The 20,964-nt window shown below is 37.8% G+C and overlaps 1 protein-coding gene across 14 annotated transcripts in view; it reads right to left on the bottom strand.

Moving 5' to 3' along the window:
- Gtdc1 (glycosyltransferase like domain containing 1) overlaps positions 1-20,964 on the bottom strand; it is a 447,396-nt gene that overhangs the window by 132,731 nt on the left and 293,701 nt on the right. The window lies entirely within an intron of this gene.

Genomic DNA, 20,964 nt, shown 5'->3' with positions numbered 1-20,964 from the left:
TGTGTGTGTGTGTGTGTGTGTGTGTGTGTGTGTGTGCATGCACATGTGCGTATACCATAGTGCACATGTGGGAGGTTAGAGGGTAACTGGGAGGAGACAGTTCTTTCCTTCTACCACCTTTACCCTCCAAACCGTCTTTCCAGCCTCTCCACCTTTCTTTTTTTGTCTCTTTGAGACAGGGTCTCCCTATAGCCGCAGCTGTCCTGGAACTCACTATGGAGACCAGGCTGGCCTTGAACTCACAGAGCCCCGCCTGCCTCTGCCTCCCCAGTGCTGGGATTAAAGGCATGCGCCACCACACCCGGCAAAACCTCATTTAATTTTAAGTCTTATTGGGTTTATACTGAGTACAATATTATATAACTGTAATAATTCAACTGTAAACCTAAAAATGTACAGCCAAATTTGAAAGAGATGGAGCCTCGCTCAGAAAATTGTTACTGAATATGTCAATGCTGATGTAATGAAATGCTTCTTCTAAGTATGTGGTTATTAAATAAATAATTTTAAAAAATACCGATTCCAAAGTTTCATTCCAAGAGATTCCTAAGCAGTTAGTCCCTGATTACCATTTGAAATCTACATTGCAATAATCCTCTTGATGAATCTTGGCACCTGTGGGTACTTGGCCACATGTTTAGGTTCTGTTCTAAGGATAAAGAGGCTGAAAGGAGAACGAATGCAGCATACTTTTGTAGAGAGCTAGATCATAAATAGTTTAGGTCAGTGAGCCATGAGATTTCCACTGTAAATGTTCTAGTCTGCTTTCTAGTATGAAAACATTTGTCAACAATTCTACATAAATAATGAGTGGGTGTGGTTGCATTTCAATGAAATGTTACTTACAAAAAATGTGGCCAATCTAGTCATTGACTGTCAATTGCTGTTCTAGAAAATTTATTGCATTTGGTTTTATTATGGAAGCACGACAATCAGATCTATTGAAAACTGAGAATTTAGACAACGAAACAACTCTATCAGCCATTTCATCCACTGTTTTTTCACCTAAGAAGCAGGGATGTGAGTAGTGTTGCTTCAGGTCTCACTTTTCAACAGCCTCTTGTTCGTAAGGTTTTAAGTAGGATCTTCATACTCACTTGTACAATATTTAATGACCACTGTGTACAAAAGGTACTAAGTCTCTGTATATTTTTTCTAAAAACAGCCTGACTAGGCACAACAATTTTCTTTGTTTCATATTTTTAAATGACTACATCAAGGATGATATTAAAGAGCTCTCTGCTTTTGTCTTCTCTGTTTCTCCTGCCATTTTGCTTGAAGCACCTTGTGTACAGAGCAGCCAAGAAATAGAACAGGAAGGGCTGTTGGAAGACACAGCTAGAAAGGGCTGAGAGCCTGCCTTATTCATAAATGTTATTTCATTTAAACTCTCAAAACATGGTATGATGAGTATTGTTCTCATTTACAAGACCCCAGATTCAGTGATGCTGAGTAAACCGAATGAGGTTACACAAGAAAAATCTCTACACTGGAGCTGAAATTAAGAACCTCTGATTTCAAAGACTTACCTTATTATAGTGACTTTCAAGGAAAAGACAAAACTACCAAACTACAACAATGTTCATTTTAATAAAGAAGGGAGCATGACAAAATAGGATTTGAAATTTACCCCAGGATTAAAAGGCAAATAGAAAAAAAACAAAAAACAAAGAAAACTAAGACTCTCATGGTTAATGATGAAATATCACATACTGAAATTTGGAAAAGGCAAAAATGTCTTCTCTTAACAAATCAATTCATTAATATCCTGGAGAACCTATTCTATTCAATACTAAATATACACACACACTTATATATATATATACATATATATATACACAAAGCCACTGACACTGGAAAGAAAGAATAAAATGTTTATTTATGGATGACATTACAGTACAGACTAGGTAGAAAATATGTTAAAGATTCTGTTTCATTTAAAGTGTGATGGCATATGCCTATAATAGTGCTACTTGACAGATGAGGGGCAGAGTTCAAGGTCATTCTCAGTTACCTGACAAGTTCAAGGACAGCTTGGGGAGACTGTCACACAGAAGAAATAAAAATGGAAATTATCATTTCAAACAAGACTTCTGGATGTAAGGTCAAGGTAGAAAGACTGAAAACATAAAACAGACCATAAAAACAACTATAAACAAAATATTCATTAATACACAAGATGAAAGATGTGTGAAACCTACATAACTCAGACTATAAAATATTACTAAGACAAATTAATGCATTTACTTCACATTCGTGATAAAAAAGAATAATATGAGAGAGAACATGTGACATTTGTCTTTCTGCATCTGGATTACCTTACTTAGAATGATTGTTATTAACTCCATTTATTTACCTGTAAATTTCATAATTTCATTTTTCTTAAAAGTGGAATAATATTTCATTATGTAAATGTAACATATATGCATTATTCATTAATCAGTGTTGGGCATCTTGGTTGTTTCCATTTCCTGGCTATTGTGAATAGAGTAGCAATAAACATGGATGAACAAGTTATCTCTGTAGTGGGATACAGAATTCTTTGGGCATGTCATCATTTGATTTTGGATGCATTTCATCTTTTGAGAACTCTATTTCCTTGCTCCAAATTTTAAATTTTTTTAATGTTTATTTTTAAAATTTCTTTGTATAGTCTGGATATTATGCCTCTGTCAGATGTATAGTACATAAAGACTTTTTTCCCATTCTATAGGCTGCCTCTTCACTGGATTGTTGGGACCTTTTGTTGTACAGAAGCTTTGTGGTTTCATGTTGTGCCATTTGTCAAATATTGGCCTTAGTGCCTATGCTACTGGGGTCCGGTTCAGAAAGTCTTTTCCTGTGCCTGTAAGATACAGTGTTGTTCCCTTCTTTCTTTATCAGACTCAGGGTATGAGTTCTTATGTTGATCAGTCCTTGATCCATTTGGAATTGTTTTGTGTAGGGTGAGAGAGAGGAATCTAGATTCATTCTTCTGCATGTAGATACCCAGTTTGATCACCACCATTTTTTTTTTTTTTTGAAGGTGTTGTCTTCCCAATGTGTGGTTTTTGTCCCTTTGTTGAAAATCAGATGACTGTTAAGTGGATGAACTTAAATCTGGTCCTCAATTGTATTCCTTTGATCAACGTGTCTGTATTTATACTAGCAGCATGCTGTTTTTTTTTTTTTGTTTTGTTTTGTTTTTATTACTATAGTCCTATAGTATAATGTGAAATTAGGAATGGTAATGCCTCCAGTAATTCTTTTATTGATCAGGATTCTTTTGGCTGTCATAGATTTTCTGAGTTTCTATATGAAAATTGAGATTGTTTTCCTGATTTCTGTGAAGAATTGTTTTGGAATTTTGATGGGAATTGTATTGAATCTGCAGATTTCTTTTGGTAGTGTGGTAGTTTGAATGAGAAATGTTCCTCTATATGGACTCAAGTTTCAACCACAAGTTTCTTCTCTATAGGCTCCGATTTCTACCACAGTTTGCAGAGGTTTATGAGGTGTGCCTTGGAGAAAGCAAGTCACTGGTGGCAGGCTTTGAGAGTTCATAGCTTTGTCTGACTACTAGTTTGGCCTCTCTCAGCTTCTTGGGCATGCTTGAAGACGTGAACAAGCAGGTTTTTCTTTCGGACACCTTTGCTGTCATGCCTCCCCACCATGATGGATTCTTAGCCGAAATAAATCTTCAGTTTCTGAGTAGTCTTGGTCATGGTGTTTGAGCACAGCAACAGAAAAGAAATTAATAGAAATGTTGCTAAGAGAGAGCGGGCAGTTGCTGTGAAGAATCTGAGACTGTGGGATTTTTTTTTGAGGAACGTGGAACTTTGTACTATAAAGCAGTTGAATGGGGTAGGCATAGCTTGTTGTGCCATTCTAGTAAAGGCCTGGCTCAAGGTGTTTCAGAGGGAGAGGGAAGCAAAGACCTAAACAGCAAGTGGGCTAGAACCTATTCTTGTGATATTCTGACACAGAATCTGGCTGTTTTCTGCCTATGCCTAAGAACATTTGCCTGAGGTTAAATTACAAAGTATGGGATTCCCTACCACTTACAGCAAAAATCAACTCCAAATGGATCAAGGATCTCAACATAAGAACTGATCCATTATTTGATAGAAAAAGTAAAGGGAAATTATAAGTACAGGAAAGAACTAGAGAAAGAGGACTCTGATATGGCACGTATTAAATTCACCAACTGACAAATGGGACCTCATGAAACGATGACTCTTCTGTACAGCAAAATACACCATCATTCAAATGAAGTTGTGGCCTACAGAATGGGAAAAAAATTCTTACCAGCTGTACATGACACAAAGGGTTCTTATCCAATATATACAAATAACTCAAAAAATAAACATTAAAAAACCCCCAAACAATACAATTAAAAATAGAGGAAAAGAACTGAACAGGGAGTTCTCAAAAGAAGAAATGCAAATGAGTGAGAATTTTTTTTTTAATGTTCAATATTTTTATCCATTAGGGATTTTATCTTATCCCAGTCAGAATAGTTAACATCCAGAAAACACCGAATGACAAATGCTGGCCGGAATGTGGGGAAATGCATACTCTTTTTCATTGCTGGTAGGACTAAGAACTCCTATGGAGATCAGGGTTGGAGATTCCTCAAAAAGCTAAACGTAGGCTCACCTCCATTTACTTCCCTGGACTGCAGAGCCTCCCTTGTCCTGGTCCCAGCACCTTCCCTGGGTAAGTCCAGTCTGCCCAGCACACCTTGACTCCCCCAGCCTCTTTCACCCTCCCAGCTCTGCCATCGAGTCTCTCCTCCTAGGCTGGGTACAGGCCCATTTCTTGTCTTAGCAACCCAGACACCAGGGCCAACCACTTGGCCCAGAGCTTCCACTGCATCCTGATCCTCTACATCCGGAACAATCCAGTTTCTCCCTACCATCCCCAAGAACCCTCTGGGCCTGGTTCCACCCTCACCTCCCTTTACTTACCTGGGCTGCACACCCTCTGGGGGCCTGGTGCCAGCACCTTTCCTGGTCTCCAGGAGACCTCTGGACCAGGTCCCGCCCTCATATCACTTTGCATCCTGGGCTGCACAGCTTCTAGTTTCCTGCTACCAGCACATTCCCTGGGTAAGTCAAGCATGCCCAGCACTCCTTGACTCCCCCAGTCTCTTTGACCTGCCCAGCTCCCTCACGGAGTCTCCTCCAAGGCTCGGTACAGGGCCATTTCTTGTCTTGGCACCCAGACACCAGGGCTAACCTGTAGGTCCAGAGCCGCCACTGCTTCCTGATCCTTTGCATCGAAACCAACCCATTTCCTCTATGCAGCCCCCAGGAACTCTCTAGGCCTGGTCCCGCCCTCACCTCCCTTTACTTCCCTGGGTGGCACAGCCACCAGCTTCCTGAGACCAGCATCTATCCTGAGCCCTTCTCCTAGGCCACCCCAGCCCTCAAATTCTTCAAGGCAACACCTTTCCTGGAGGGACCCATACCTTAGGAGAAAGCCTGATATAAAAGCCTCATCTCACTTGGGCCTCTGTGGGAACTCCTGAAGACAAAAGCAATTAGGCCACTCCAATATAGAGAGAACCTGAAGCCTAGACCACCCAGCTTTTCATGCCTGACAAATAAACCACAAAGGCACATAAAGTTTACAAAAAGAAGCAGATCTAAACTCAACAAAGGAAGGCTTGAGTTGCACATAAGAATCAGAAACTACGAAGGAAATTCACATGTCAAAGTCACAAAGAAAAAATAATAACATGAAAAACCAAAATCATATATCCCCACCAAGTACCAATAGTCCTCTACAGGAATACAATGAGAAATCCCTAGAGATAACACAGGACATGGAACTCAAACTAACAATTATAAACATAATAAAAGAATTCAGTGAATTTAAAGCACACACAAAGAAAGAAATCAAAGAACTGAAGGAAGACGGGGATAAACTTCTGAATGAATTCAGAAGGGTTACAAATATTGAAGAATACTCAGGCTGAAATGAAGTGAAAGACTCACTTCTAAGCCAATTAGAAATAAATGACAGGAGAAAGCCTCACCAATAGGATGAATGAAATGGAAAACAGAATACCAAGACTGGAAGATAAAGTGCACAAATTAGACCACTCAAGGAAAGATTATGAAAAATTAAAAAAAACACAAGAATGGAATATGCAAGAATTGTGTGATACCATAAAAAACCAAACTTACTAATCACAGGCATATAGGAAGGAGAAGAATCTCAAGATAATAGTACGGAACAGAACTTCAACAGGATTGTAGAAGAAAATTTCCCCAAATTAAAGAAAGACATGCCCATAAAAATACAAGAAGCATAGAGAAAACTAAACAGACAGGACCAGAAGAGAAACTCTCCACGGCACATCATAGTAAAAAAAACTACATGAGAGACAACACTGAAAGCCCCCAAAACAAAAACAACAAGTCACATATAAAGAAAGCCCATCAGGATTACAGCTGACTTTTCAGTGCAAACTATGGAAGCCAGAAGAGCCTGGACCAAAGGATTTCCAGTTCCATGAACACAGATGCCAATCCAGATTATTTTACCCAGCCAAAATTTCTATTATAGTTGAAGGGGAAAGAAAAATCTTCCATGACATAAATAGGCTGAAAGAATTCATGTCCACAAAACAAGCCCTTCAGAGAGTTCTTGAAGCAATACAAAGAGCTGAAGAAAGGAATGACTATACAAAAGGGGTGACAAAAAGGAATAACTGTGGAAATGCACAGGTATATTAAGAATGTGAACAGAAATAAAAATGACAGGATTCAATATACATCTTTCATTAATGACTTTAAATATCAAAGGACTGTACTCCCCAGCCAAAAGATATAGACTGATTGAATGGATTAAAAAACAAAACCCATTTTTTGTTGTCTGCAGGAAACTCATTTCACTTTCACAGACAGGCTACCTTAAGGGGACAGGATGGAAAAAAAAATATACCAAGCAAATGGTACTAAGAAAAAAAGCAGGCACTGCAATTCTAATATCTGATAAAATAGATTCTAAATTAATAGTAATCGGAAGAAACAAAGGAAGGCCACTTAATTCTGAGCAAAGGAACAGTAAACCAAGAAGATATCACAATCATAAACATATATATTCACTAAACTCTGGTGCACCCAACTTCATAAAAACAGTACTACAGGACTTTAAGACCCACATTAATACCAAATCATTAATAGTAGGGGACTTCAATACCGCATTGTCACCATTACATAGGTCAACAGGACAGAGAATTAATGGAGAGACATCTGAATTAAATGATACCATATATCAAATGGACCTAACAGGCATCTACGAAATATTCCACCCACGCACAAAAGAATATACTTTCTACTCAATGCCCCATGGAACATTCTCCAAAATCAACCACATACTGGAGCACAAAACAAACCACAACAAATACAAAAAGACTGACATAATTCCATGCACTTTATTAGACCACAATGCAATAAAGCTTAAAATCAACACCAGAAGAATGCCCAGTAACCACATGCACACGTGGAGATTTAACAACACCCTCCTGAATGATGAATGGATCAAAAGAGAAATTAAGAAAGAAATAAAAGTATTCCTGGAATTAAGTAAAAAGGACAATACAACACAATAAAACCTCTGGGACACACAGAAACCAGTCCTTAGAGAGAAGTTTATAGCTCTAAGTGCCTACATTAAAAAATCGGAAAGAACACAAATAAATGACTTAACATTGCAACTCAAGACACTTGAAAATCAACAACAAAAGAAACCCAAAAACAACAGACAAGAAGAAATAACAAAAATCAGAGCAGAAATTAATGAAATAGAAACAAAGAAAACACAAAGAATCAACAAATCCAAGAGCTGGTGCTCTGAGAAGATAAACAAAATTGACACACTGCTAGCCCAGTTAACCAAAAGAAAAAGCACCTCCAAATCAACAAAATCAGAGAGGAAAGGGGAAATATCACAACAGACATCAAAGAGATCCAGAACATTGTAAGGGAATACTTTAAAAACCTATATGCTATTAAATTTGAAAACCTGAAACAAATGGACGGGTACCTAAACACATGGGAACCACCAAAGCTAAACCAAGAAGAGATTAACAGCTAAACAGACCCATAACACATAAGGAAATTGAAAGAATAATACAAAACCCCCCAACTAAAAAAAGCCCAGGATCAGATGGATTTACAGAATTGTACCAGACATTTAAAGAGGATCTACATCCAATACTACTTAAGTTATTCAAAAAGATAGAAATAAAGGGAGAACTTCCAAATTCCTTCTATGAAGCTAGCACCACTCTAATACCAAAGCCAGGAAAAGATACAATCAAAAAAGAAAACTATAGACCCATATCATTAATGAACATAGATGCAAAAATTCACAACAAAATACTTGTAAACACATACAGATACACATAAAAAAGATCATCCACCATAACCAAGATGTCTTTATTTCAGAGATGCAGGGATGGTTCAATATACATAAGTCAATAAACGTCATATATCATATAAATGGGCTCAACGACAAGAATCACATGGTCATCGCAATAGATGCAGAGAAGGCCTTTGACAAAATTCAACATGCATTTATGTTCAAAGTCCTAGAGAGAATTGGACTGGAGGGAACATACCTCAACATAATTAAAGCCATATATAAAAAACCCACAGCCAACATCATTCTAAATGGAGAAAAACTGGAAGCATTCCCATTGAATTCAGGAACAGGACAAGGCTGTCCACTATCTTCACTCCTCTTTAATATAGTGCTTGAAACTCTTGCAAGAGCAAGAAGACAAGAGAAAGAAATTAAAGGAATTAAAATTGGAAAAGAAGAGATCAAATTATCCCTTTTTGCATATGATATAACTAAAAGATGCCAAAAATTCCACCAGAAAACTACTAAAATTATTAACACATTCCGTAAAGGGACAGGTTACAAAATTAATGTACAAAAGTCTGTAGTCTTTCTATATACCAACAACAAGCAGTCAGAGAAAGAGTACATGGAAACACGCCCCTTCATAATAGCTGCAAAAAAAGAAAAGTGGGAATAAACCTGACCAAAGATATTAAAGACCTCTACAATGAAAGTCTTAAATCCTTAAAGAAAGAGATTAAGGAAGACATCAGAAGATGGAAGGACTGTGCATGCTCATGGATTGGAAGAATTAATATTGTGAAAATGACCATCCTACCCAAAGCCATTTGTAGATTCAATGCAATGCCAATCAAAATTCCCATGACATTTATCAAAGAATGGAAGCACAAAAGACCTTGGATATCAAAAGCAACCCTGAGTACTAAGAGCAATGCTGGGGGGATTACTATACCAGATATTAAAAAAGTATTACAGAGGTATAGTCATAAAAACAACATGGTAATGGCACAAAAAATAGATCCATAGATCAATGGAACACAATTGAAGATCCAAATATGAGTACAATCCATTTCAGCCACCTTATATTTGACAAAGGATCCAAGAACATTCACTGGAGGAAAGACAGCATGTTCAGCAAATGGTGCTGGCAAAACTGGATCTCCACGTGTCGAAGAATGAAACTAAACCCCTATCTTTCAACTTGCATAAAAGTCAACTCTAAATGGATCAAAGACTTCAATGTGAAGCCTGAAACTCTGAAATTGTTAGAAGAAAATATTGGCAATAACCTACAAGATATAGGGGTAGGAAAGGATTTTCTAAACTGGACATCAACTGCTCAGGAAACAAGGTCAAGAATCAACAAATCGGACCTCATTAAACTAAAAACCTTATGTACATCAAAGAAAAAACCAAGGAAGTGAAGAGAAAACCCACAGAATGGAGAAAAATCTTCATCAGTGACATGTCTGACAGAGGGTTAACATCCATAATATATAACGAACTCAAAAAACAAAGTGGCAAGAAAGGAAGTAACCCAATTAAAAAATGGGCTAAGGAACTGAACTCAGAGTTCTCAAAAGAAGAAATAAAGATGGCTAAGAAGCATGTTAAAAGGTGCTCAACATCACTATTAATTAGGGAAATGCAAATTAAAATCACTTTAAGATTTCATCTTACCCCAGTCAGACTGGCTAAGATCAAGAGAACAAATGATACCAAATGGTGGAGAGGATGTGGAGAAAGGGGAACGCTCATCCACTGCTGGTGCAACTGCAAGCTTGTGCAACCCCTATGGAAAGCAGTGTGGAGAACTCTTAAAAAACTACAAATGAACCTACCATTTGACCCAGTTATACCACTCCTTGGCATATACTCAAAGAACTTGTCCTGTTGCAGACACTTGTACATCATGGTTGTTGCTTCTTTTCACAATAGCTAAGAGATGGAAGCAACCTAAGTGTCCCTCAACTGACGAGTGGATAATGAAAATGTGGTTCATTTATACGATGGATTTTACTCAGCAGTAAACAAAGACCAAATCATGAAATTTGCAGGTAAATGGATGGAACTAGAAACTGTTATACTACGTGAAGTAACACAGAGTCAGGAAATAAAAGGGCTTATGTTCTCCCTCATATGTGAATCCTAGCACTAAACCGTTATAAGTGAATATGTATCCAGACATAACCACAGCAATCAGGATAATGAAGAGAAACCAGGGAAGTAAAGGAAAAGAAAGAATCTGAAAGAGAAGAACTGTAGGAAACAGGTGTTAACAAGGATGATATGGGTAATAATGGGGTTATTTGGTGCGGGGGGAAGGTTATACAAGGAACCTAGGGGATAAAGGGAAAGAAGGAAATCAAGAGAGGTAGGACCATAGGAGAAGGGTATTATTAAGGGAGAAATGGAAAAAACAGGGGGACCTTAAATGGGGAAACTATGGTGGAAGGGTTATACAATGAGAGAGATAAAAATGCCTAGCTAGTTTTAGAAAACCAGAGGGAACCATATTAGGCCAACAATCTACTGACAAATTATAGATACAACCGGATCAAAGAATGTAATATATGCCTAGGCAAGGTTTATCTGAGAGAGTGAAGTCTCTGCCAAAGCTCTATATACATGACATATGGTAATTAAAAGTACCAGACTGGTGGTATTATCCTCCTTGGATGTCTAACAGCCATATTTTGAGGCCTATACTAATTTGTTCACGAGGACATAAAGGACAGTTTTTCCTCCTTGTCTTCCTAGGTCGACTAAGTTTCAGGGGACTATGAGCGTCTCTCAAAATGTCATGAAACTGTGGTGAGTCACCTGTCCTCTTGAGCAAGGAGGCTAAAGAGATCCCACCACACGGACCTCTACAAAGAGGCTGGTCAACACAGAGGAAACATTTCCTCCATGCTTCCAAGCAAAGCCAGCCATGGTCAAGCAGGACCTTTGACTTATCTTCACATAGACGGAACTGGTAAAGGAAAGGATCCAGGGGCTCCTCCGAAGTCCATGTTACCCTTGAGGAACAGATCCTCAAATGACCTTTAGAGTAAAAATAAATTGTTTTATCTGGTCCAACTGTAGGGTCTTAAAACACCCAAAATAAAAGTATAATCAAAGATTAAAGGGGTCAATATAATTTTTAAGAGTCCACATGTATAGCTAAAGGCTACATAACAAGAAACAATGCCAGACAGGTGATACCTTCCTTTGCGTTATTGGCCAAGGTGGCCCAAAAGACTCCCAGACTGTAACCCAGAAGAGAACTGGGAAAATGAACAGCAGACCCCAATCTTATCTAAAGGAATATTGACAACTGATTGCTGCAGGATGAGGAACAGTTGATCTTCCTAAAACAAGGATTTCTAGATAGGCTGACTAGATTCAGCAGATGGACAAGCACTGGAGAATGGCTGGCGATGTCAACAAAACAGAGGACAGTAACAGGAATGACAGAGTATATGGGCTCCAGTATGTTGAAGGGGGAGGCTATGGGAGGGTGCCATTTGCGAAGTGGATCAACAAATTTAAAAAATGAGTTATATTTGAAGAGGAAGCATAAAAATGTACTTCATGCTAATTAATAGAAGTGATAAACATTACCATCTACCTGATGGCTTTATGTCCATACTCAGGTGCCAAGGATCTCTGTGTAACTGACTGTGACTAGTAATAATCAGATACACAGAGATTAAAGAAACATACGCAAACATCTAAGTGTTAATAGCATTAAAAATATAGAAAACAGCAAATTTTAAAATGAAATGGAGATCTTATTTAAAGGGTAAAAACTCATTCAATTTTATATCTTACAGGGTTTATACTGAGTTGAATATTATATAACTGTATTAATTCAACTGTGAACCTAAAAATTTACAGCCACTTTTGAAAGAGATGTACCTTTGCTCTGGAGTGTGTTACCAAATATGTTAAAGCTGTAATGAAATGGTTCTTCTAATCATATGGTTATTAAATTAAAAAAAATTCTTTAAAGCATAAAAATTTGCTTAATAATTAGTAGATGTGTAAAACATTACCACTGAAATGTATCTGATGACTTTATAACCATGCTCAGATGCCAAGGAGACCAAAATGTAACTCTGACTGTGACTAGTAATAATCAGATATATAAAGATTAGAAACGCATGTGCAAACATCTTAGTGTTAACTGCATTAAAAATGAAATTTTCTGTATGAAGCTATGTATTTGAATAATGAAATGGAGCTCTTTTTTAAAGGTTAAAATCTCATTTAATTTTATGTCTTATACAATATTAATCTCAGCATAAACCCTATAAGACATAAAATTAAATGAGGGTTTAACCTTTAACAAAGACTATTAATTCAACTATAAACCTAAAAATTTACAGCCAGATGCAACTTAGCTCTGGAAATTGTTACTGAATATGTAAATGCTGTTGTAATGAAATGCTTCTTCTAATTACATGGTTATTAAATAAATAATTTTTTTAAAAAGCAGGTTAGAGTGCTTGGTAGGAAGCTTTAATGCCCATCTCCAAACTGGCGAGGTCTTAAATTATGTAAGTTCCAACAAAAGACCACTTTCCTTTTACTGGTCCTATAACATCAGAAATGTTTTTACTATCATCGTTTCATTTTGTTTTAGCTGAGCCATCTCTCCAGCCCTCCTCTCTTAAGAAATTATTTCAGTTTTTAGAGTTTCATACAATGGAATATTATTCAGCTCACAAAAAATAAAATTGTGAAATTCTCAAGTAAACGGATAGGACTGGAAACAATCCTCCTGAGGTAACCCACACCCAGAAAGACAAAAATTTGCATATTCTCCTCCCATAGTCTGATGCTAGCATTGAAATCCTAGATATGCATGTTCCAAGGTGAGGCTGCCCACGATAACATGAATATTGAGAAAGTCGATGAGTTAATGCAGAACATAGCTGACCAACCAGAAGTTGCAGAGGAGATTTCAGCAGCTATTATCAAACCTATAGGCTTTGTAGAAGAGTTTAAGGAGGATGAACTCATGGCAGAATTAGAACTGGAACAGAAGGAACTAGACAAGATTTTGCTGGAGACTAGTGGACCTGAAACAGTCCCTGTACCAAATGTTCTTTCTATAGCTCTGCCATCCAAACCCACCAAGAAAAAGGAAGAGGAAGATGACTATATCAAAGAATCAGAGAACTGGGCCAGATGTATGTAACTGGCCCAGCGTGGGCTAGGCACAGACAAACTCTGGTAGCCAGTGTGGCAGGCAGGCATGCACGTGCACAGGATGAGGTCCAGGCAGCCTCCATTGGACTTTACTCCAAAGCAGTAGGCCACATCACTGCTCATGGACTCCAACAGCATGGTCTGCATACAGGAGTGGGAGGGTGGGAGGTGCCTGCTGTATACAATGTTTAATTTAAGTAAAATAAACTGTATTTGCAAAACCAACACTGAGCTTCTGACTACACTAACTCCACTGCTGCATCCTCAATGGAAAGGGTTGACTGTTTGTAGTTAAAATGACCAGATAATGTAGCATGTGTCCTTTAATTAAGTTGACTTGTCATACATCTCTTTCTAAGATTTGTATCGTACTGGCAGAAAAACCTTTTTATTTTTTTAAAATCCATAGGCTTTTCCTTGTCCTTAGCTGTAATAACCCAACTGGTTTGGGTTTCCTCAAGAGCTGTGTTTCTGTCTATCAGCTGTGTATCAGACCCTGTGTTTCCCACCTTGGCCTGTGTCACTCCCCCTCCCCTAATCTTTTGGAGTTTGTGACACTGATTTGAAATGGATGTGTTCTCTTGAGAGCAAATAAGACTGATAGAATTAAATACCAGTCATACAGTTTTCTAACATACCTCTAAGGTCCTTCTTGCTGTTTGTGATAATTGATAACTCATTGGAAACATGTGCATACAAGTATATTCAGATGAAATTAAAGTTTGCACTGTCTATTAAATATCTCGATTAATTTTCAAAAAAAAAAAAAAAAAAAAAAGAGAGAGGCCAGGAAACTAATGACTGTCTAAGTAGAGTAAGGAAGGTACATGGGAGGGGAAATAGAATACAGTGATAAAAAGGGGAAAATGAGTTGGTACATGAATACAATGAAACTGTTTTCTAGACAGCAGGGTAGTTATTCATATGAATTCATAGCAATTGTGAAAACAGATACAAGACCTATATAAATAAGTTCAAGCTAGACAAATTCCTAGTATAGAGCAGGGAAGGCTGGAAAGAAGACCAGCCCTAGCTGAGGAACTATTGGCAGCTGATAGCTGTTGGGAGAGGGAGAGTCAGTTTTCTTTAAGGGTATGACACTGGGTGGGCAGATCAGGCTCTAGGGGATGGACCAATAATGATGTTTTATCAAAGTAATAAAAAAAAGTAACAGGTAGTATGGTCATTTTCATGATATTAAACCTAATCCATGAGTATGACCAGTCTTTCCACTTTTGGTATCTTCTTAAATTGCCTTCTTCAGTATCCTGACATTTTGATTATATAAGTGTTTCACTTCTTTGGTTAGATTCATTTTCTTATATGTGAATGCTAGCTTTGGATCTTTAGATATGTATGATTCAATGGGAAAACTAGTAAGAGGCCACTAGTGAGGTTTCATGGGAGGGAGACAGAATGTACAGATATAAAAGGGGAAAAAGAAATAATGGACAAGTAAAGGTTAAGTGGGGTATGGGGATGGGAGCAGGGTAGAAGAGGACTAAGGGGAGGGATAACACTCAAATCCTTTTGATGGGGACATAGTGTTTTGTCTTTCCATTTTATTATTTTTTCATTTTGGTTTTGGCATGTGAACTTCTTTTGTTGTTTATGATTTTGATATGAGAATTAAGTTGAAGATGCTTCTGTTTGTATTATCTGGGTGCCTAGATCACTTCTTTATTGGTTATGTAAAGCTGGTTGGTACAGGGTTCAGGTTCTCTCAGGTTTATTTTGGAGGGAATTGATGGCTTCAGATCAGCTATTCAGGGGCACTCACAGAAGCCCAACTGAGGTACCAGTCAGGTACACTCAGGATTCCTTTACCACGTGGAGGCAGGCTCTCTCAGGAAATCCCGTCCATTGTCAACCCATCATGTGGAGGCAGGATTCTGGAGCTGTCAGGCAGGCCCCTGGGTTCTCAGGCCCTCTGGTAGTTGGAGGCCAGAATCCGGCACTCTCTGGTAGTCTACTGAGCGCCAAGCTGCTACCCCGATGGAGGTCTGAACCCACCCTCTATGTCCCCACCAAACCCCACCAATCCTGTAGAAGAGTTCTACAAGGAGAACTCCCTAGAGATAACCCAGGACACTGCATTTAAAAGAACAATCATAAACACAATCAAGGAATTCAACGAATTTAAAGAACACACAAACAAAGCAAAGAGCTAAAAGAAGATAGGGATAAACTTCTGAATGAATTCACAAAAGAGATAGAAACATTGAAGAAATCTCAGGAAGAAATGAAGGAAGTGCAAAACTCAATAAGCCAACTTGAAACAACAGGGGTAAGCCTCACCTCTAGAATGAATGAAATGGAAAACAGAATATTAGCACTGGAGGATAAAGTTGAAGATCTGGACCACTCAAGCAAAGATTATGGAAAATTTAAAAAAAAACACAGGAAAGGAATATGCAAGAGATGTGGGACAGCATGAAAAGACCAAATCTACGGATCATACGACTAGAGGAAGGTGAACAATTTCGGGTTAATGGTGTTGACCAGATCTTAAAGAGGATTGCAAAAGACAATTTCCCAAAATTAAGGAAAGACATCCCCGCACAAATACAGGAAGCACCAAACAGACAGGATCAGAAAAGAAACTCCCCACGACATATCATAATAAAAACTTAAAATGTACAGAACAAAGAGAGAATACTGAAAACAGCAAAAGAGAAACAAGTCACATACAAAGGAAAGCCCATCAGAATTACAGCTGACTTATCAATGCAAACTATGAAAGCCAGAAGAGCCTGGACCAAGGTATTTCCAGTTTTACATGACAATAGATGCTAACCCAGAATACTATACCCAGCAAAAATATCTATTATAGTTGAGGGGGAAGGAAAAATCTTCCATGACATGATAACATGAAAGAATACATGTCCACAAAACCAGCCCTTCAAAGAGTACTTGAAGCAATAGAGAGAGCAGAGAGAAAAACAAGTATACACTAGGGGCAATGAAAGAAAATAAACAAAGAAATAATCTAGGAAACACAAAATTAGCCAGAGAACACAAACAGCAATCAAAATGACAGTAACCAATATACACCTTTCAATAATAACTTTAAATATCAATGGATTGAACTCCCCAGTCAAAAGGCATAGCATAAGCGAATGGGTTAAGAAACAAAACCCATCTCTTTGCTGTCTGCAAGAAACCCATCTCACCTTCAACGACAGGCACTACTTAAGGTAAAAAGATAGAAAAGGATATTCCAAGCAAATGGCACAAGCAGGGGTTGCAATTCTAATATCTGACAATATAGACTTCAAAGTACAATTAATCAGGAAAAACAAGGAGGGTCATTTCATTCTGATCAAAGGAACAGTTAACCAAGAAGATATTACAATCCCTAATATATGCACCAAATTCTGGTGCACCCAAGTTCATAAAAACAACAATACAAAACTTTAAGACACAGATTAACTCAACTCAAGGCACTGGAAAGGCAAGAACAAATGAAACCCAAACCCAGCAAAGGAAAAGAAGTAACAAAAACCAGAGCAGAAATTAATGAAATAGAAACAAAGAAAACAATACAAAGAATCAATGAATCTAAGAGCTGGTTCTTTGAAAAAATAAACAAGATAGACAGATCCTTAGCCCAGTTAACCAAAAGAAAGAGCAAATCCAAATGAACAAAATCAGAGATGAAAGGGGAAACATCACAACAGATACCCAAAAGATCTAGACTATTATAAGGGACTATTTTAAAAACCTATATGCTACTAAATCTGAAAGTTTAAAACAAATGGATGGGTATCTGAATCATGGGACCCTCCAAAGTTAAACCAAGAAGAGATCAACAGTTTAAACAGACCTATAACATATAAGGAAATTGAAAGAGTAATACAAATCCTCCAAAACTAAAAAAAACCAGGCCCAGATGCATTTACAGCAGAATTCTACCAGACATTTAAAGATGACCTCCAACCAATACTACTTAAATTATTCAAAATGACAGAAACAGAGGAGAATGCCCAAATTCCTTCTATGAAGCAGGCATCACTCTAATACCCAAACCTGGTAAAGACACAACCAAAAAAGAAAACTATAGGCCCATATCCTTAATGAACATCAATGCAAAAATTCTCAACAAAATACTTGCAAACTCCCAAATATTTTTGACATTTTTGCCCTTTGGAACAGAGTATGCTGCTAAGAGGCCCAAGGACATTTTGACTTTTAGCCAAGAAACTGGCTACATTTCTTTGGGGTCTTTTTACCCTAACTGCCTAGCCAATTCCTACCTCCTATTTGTACCATGCCATCCTCTGAAGGGGTTACCCAAATTGCCAACGGGGGGGGGGGGGACACGGACAGGGTGAGGCAATTGGAGTACCCCTTCTGTGGGTCTATCAAAAAGACTCCCAAATTGCTTAACTCTTGTCTCTAAGGGGAAAAGAAAGTCCTTGAATCATGAATACGAGATGTGAAGGAGAAGTAAAGGCAAGAGTAATTAGCATTACAAGTTCTAGACAGGGAACTTAGAGAAAAAAGTCAGAACAGGGCAATTTTCAAATGTTCATATGAGGGTCCATTTAAGAAAGAACAAAGATTGGCTACTAACACTAACATTAAAATGAAAGTCACATGGACCTGAAAATGGTTAGTAAAGAAGAGCCTGGAGAATTGTTCACTGACAGAGAAAGAGACCGTTCTCTAAGGGAACAAGACTGTATATGTTATTGTTTTACTGTCAGTTATACAAAATGGCATCACTTTTTATCCAGTAGCCCAGGCAATTCTTGGTACATGATCTATACTGATGTTTGGAATGATAAACACACTGCTCTTGTATGGATTTTCAATGTTTTCCCAAGTTACACCTATTAGAGGTATGGCTATAAGTTTTTGCCTCTATTGAGAGGTACAATTTTTAGAGAATAGTAAAAAGAAGATAAATTGTGGGAAATGTGCCAGTGAAGGCTCTACTGATTATCTCAGGTATATTGTCACAGTGATTGAAAGCTAGCAAATACATTTATATGCAGGTTATTACATTAGAATACAGTGTTATTATTTTATCTGAAAAAGCATGACCAGTCTTTAAAGTCAAGTTAAACTCTGCTTCCCTTGTTAAATGACATAGCCACATATACTCAAAATATCCTAAAATGGCAGTAAAAAATGGAGAAGACCTAGATTTTAATTTCTATCTCAGTATTATAAGAGTATGAAAACTATACAATGATAACTTTTGAAATACATATGAAAAGGACAGATGTGACTCTCTTTAAAAATGTTAAGATAATATTAAAGGACAGTTCTAAAAATGAGGAAATCTCTTTTACCACTAAATAGTTAAATATCACAAATTAACAATTAACTAACTTGTAATTTAGGATAAGGTAGTGTCTTTGTTTCTTACTGATCTGATTCAAACACTGACCAAAGCCAACTTGGGGAGGAAAGGGTTTATTTGGCTTATAGTACAGTTTATCATCAAGGGAAGCCAAGGCAGAAACTCAGGGCAGTAACTTGGAGCAATGAGGCTTACTGGCTTTTTCCCCTGGCTCATGTTCAACCTGTTTTGGGATTTTTGTTTTGTTTTGTTCTGTTTTTTGTTTGTTTTGCTTTGGTCTTTTTGAGACAGGGTCTTCCTGTATTGCCAGGTGGCCTGGAACTCACTATGTAGACCAGGCTGGCCTCTAACTCACAGAGACCCACCTGCCTCTACCTCCCAAGAGCTTGGATTAAAGGCATGCACCAATACACCTAGCCCTCAACCTGTTTTCTTAAATGAAAAAGGTTAAATTGTACAAGGGTGGCACCACCCACAGTGGGCTGTGCCCTCCCACAGCACTCAACAATCAAGAAAATGCCCCACAGACATGGCCACAGGCCCCATTCCTTCCTATACCCATGAATCAATATTCCTAAACTCCAAAGCTACCCTTCTCTTGTATTCCTAGTCCTCCTCTTCAGATGCTCCCACTTCCAACCCAACCATTCCCAGTTACCTTTCCCAAGATTATTTGTTTTTTTTTTCAACTTAACTTTTCAAGACCATTAGGTTAGACCTTCTTAAAAAGAATATTTAGGGCTGGGTGTGGTGGCACATGCCTTTAATCCCAGCTATTGGGAGGCAGAGAAAGGCGGATCTCTGTGAGTTCAAGGCGAGCCTGGTCTACATAGTGAGTTCCAGGACAGCTGGGGATACAGGGAGACCCTGTCTCAAAAAGACAAAAAAAAAAAAAAAAAAAAAAAAAAAAAAAATTAATATTTTGTCTTTCATCATAGCAAGGATGGCTTTGGCAAGTAGTCTGGACTCAGTAAAAACATACTGAATTTTGTAATTGAATTCAGCACACTCACATATGCATATGCACACACATATGCTGTCACATACAGAGCACACTATATATAAGTTATTCTAATGAGCTACTTTAGAAGGCTGTTCTCAATAGTACTAAACTTTGAGCCAGTTATGGTGATACATGTTTATAATACTAGCACTTGGGAGGCAGAGAAAGAATGAGTCAGGAGTTCCAGGGAGCCTGAGTTACATAGTGAGTTATGGGCCATTCAAGGCTAATATTAAAAACCTGTTTGAAAAAAAATATATAACACTAAAGGCCTTTAGAAAAAGCCATATGGAAACTTGCCACCATAGAAACTTCTTTAAGTATATACATATACTTTATAAAAGGACATTAAAAGGAGTTACCTCAAAACAGAGGGACATTACTGCTACTGGATCCCACAGGATGGCAAATTAAAAGCTCATTGCCAGGAATGGATTCCCTCTTTTGAAGCTGTTGACCAGTGGTCCCAGAGACCCTAAATAATACTGGCTACTGCCCCTGATATTGGTTACCCAATAGAACTTGATGGTAAGACAGTATAGCTAAAGACACTACATATATAAACTGTAGAACAAATAAGAAGAAATAAAGCTGGTACTGACTTTAAAGCTTCATCTCTACTGATTAACTTTCATAGTGCTGGAAGGTACAGTTTATACTACTGAAAAAGAAAATTAATCAACCTTACCTAGTTGTGAATCCTGCAAGCTACAGGTGGCCTGGCAAGATATATCTATGGGTGCAATAGTGGCATGAATATTATGAATGTAATCAACCACTTTCTGACTGGATTTAAGGTTCACTTTGTAACAGGCAGCCAATACCTGGCACTGTTATCAGGCCTAGAAACCTGTGGCTAGGCACATCATAGGCCATAGGAGAGAGTACTGTTATTGTGTTAAATAGATATGGTATCCAATTGATGTCTATAATGATGTGTCAAAAGATACAGAGATTTGTTTCAGGGCTGACAAGATGATGAATTGGTAAAGGTGCTTGACATCATTATAGATGTCTGAAAGTATCCATTCTTGAAGAATATGTATTATTTGCCTCAAATTATAGATCTTTAAAACAAAGGAGTCTTAAC

Source organism: Nannospalax galili, unplaced genomic scaffold, assembly GCF_000622305.1.
Source record: "Nannospalax galili isolate Female #2095 unplaced genomic scaffold, S.galili_v1.0 scaffold87, whole genome shotgun sequence".
Taxonomy (NCBI): domain Eukaryota; kingdom Metazoa; phylum Chordata; class Mammalia; order Rodentia; family Spalacidae; genus Nannospalax; species Nannospalax galili.
This window is presented reverse-complemented; position numbering and strand designations above follow the sequence as displayed.